The following is a 1,896-nucleotide window of genomic DNA, read 5'->3' on the forward strand; positions in this document are numbered from 1 at the left end:
ACCACAATTAAAGCTCAGAAAGAAGACAAAACTAATGTGTACCCAAGTCGCCACATTTGAATTGGTTGTCACACTTTTTTTTTTTTGGTAATATTTATTTAATTTTTTTGAGAGAGAGAGAGTGAGCAGGGGACGTGTAGAGAGAGAAGGAAAAAGAGGATGCAAAGCAGGCTCTGCGCTGTCAGCACAGAGCCCGATGAGGGACTCAAGCCCAGAAATCGGGAGATCACGACCTGAGTGGAAGTCAGACGCTCAACTGACTGAGCCACCCAGGCACCCCAACCCAGCTGTCACACTTTTAATGCAGCTTCTAACACAATCAAATAAAATGACTGTTGCCACCATTTTGTGCCTTCTTCATTGTCCTCTTCCAAAAACTACAGAACCACACTTCTCACCTGTTCTGACTCCAGGCTGGTGTCCTCATTCCATTCTATCAAATTATGCCTTCTTCAAACTTTTAGAAAATTCTGTATGTCCAATTTTTCATGTTCTGTGTTTTTGCTTTGTTTTATTTTGTTTTTTGGACCTTTGGAATTCCCCTTCCACAGGAATAGTAGTCCCGATGAATACCTGAAAGCTTGTCATGCCGTTGTATGATTGAATACATTTAATATGATAACGGCTTGTTTCTTTTTTTGCAAATAATGTCATTTTGTTCCCCGGTGCATAGTTTTGAATGTCTGAGTGTTTGCTAGAATGTTATTAACGTTGCTTCCTCCCAAAAAAGAAAAAAAAAGTCTTCATTTTTAATTTTCTTTATATGGAGCCACACACATATAAAAAATCCCTTCATTATTTTGACAAAATATTGAAACTTTAAACTTTATAATTCAATTTAATTTTAATAAACCAGGTATTTGCTGAGCACATGGTGTCACCACCAGACACTGTACAGTGTCCTAGGGAAAGAGAAATTAATGAAAAATTGGTATTCTCAAGGAATGATAGATCGAAAAACAAATTATAATATATTTATAGTGATAAGGACCGTAATGAAATTAATTACAAAGACCAGATATAGTACAGAGGAAGTCATCAAAGTTGTACCTGGTGAAGGAAGATGGGCTAGGGAAACTCTGTAGGAAAGTTTGTTTTCTCTTCCATCCCTAGCATCCAGAACAGTACCTGATATACAGTACATACTATGGAATTATAAGTCTGTTTTGAAGTCAAGGTAAGGCTTAGTTTCATGGGAGTACTAGTTTCCTGTGGCTGCTCTCCCAAATTACCACAAACTTAGTGGCTTAAAATAGCAGAAGTTTATTCTCTCACAGTTCTGGAGGCCTGAATTCCAAAATCAGTTTGAGCTAGCAACAACATGATGATAGAGCTGCATTGCCTCCAGAGGCTTTAGGGGACAACCTGTTCCTTGCCTCTTCCATCATCTAGTGGCCACTGGCATTTCTCAGTTTGTCACAAGATTACCCTGAACTCTGCTTCCATAATCGCATTGCTTCCTCCTCTTCTATGTGGTGTCAAATCTTCCTCTATCCCTCTTTCACAAGGACTCTTGTGGTGGCATTTAGGGCCCATGCCGGTAATCCAGTATGATCTCATCTGAAGATCCCTAATCACATCTGCAAAGATGTGATACTCTCTTTCTGAATGAAGTAACATCTATAAATTCCAGGGATTAGGCTCTGATATCTTTGGGGCCACCTTTCAGCCCAGTACAATGGAAATAGAAGGAAACCTTAAAAGTACAGGCTTATAGGACTATTATGGTACTAGGCATAGTGTTAGTGAGAAAAAAGAAATACTATGCCACAGGATACCACTTCTAGTAAATTAATTTGGTGATGATGATGTGTAGTTAAACACAATGCTCTTCCTAGCCTAGAACACTATCATATTTGCTTCCTAGAAATTCATTCTCTATTCCAAATCCTGTAT

The sequence above is a fragment of the Panthera uncia genome, chromosome D1 (genome assembly GCF_023721935.1).
Source record: "Panthera uncia isolate 11264 chromosome D1, Puncia_PCG_1.0, whole genome shotgun sequence".
In the NCBI taxonomy this organism is placed as follows: Eukaryota; Metazoa; Chordata; class Mammalia; order Carnivora; family Felidae; genus Panthera; species Panthera uncia.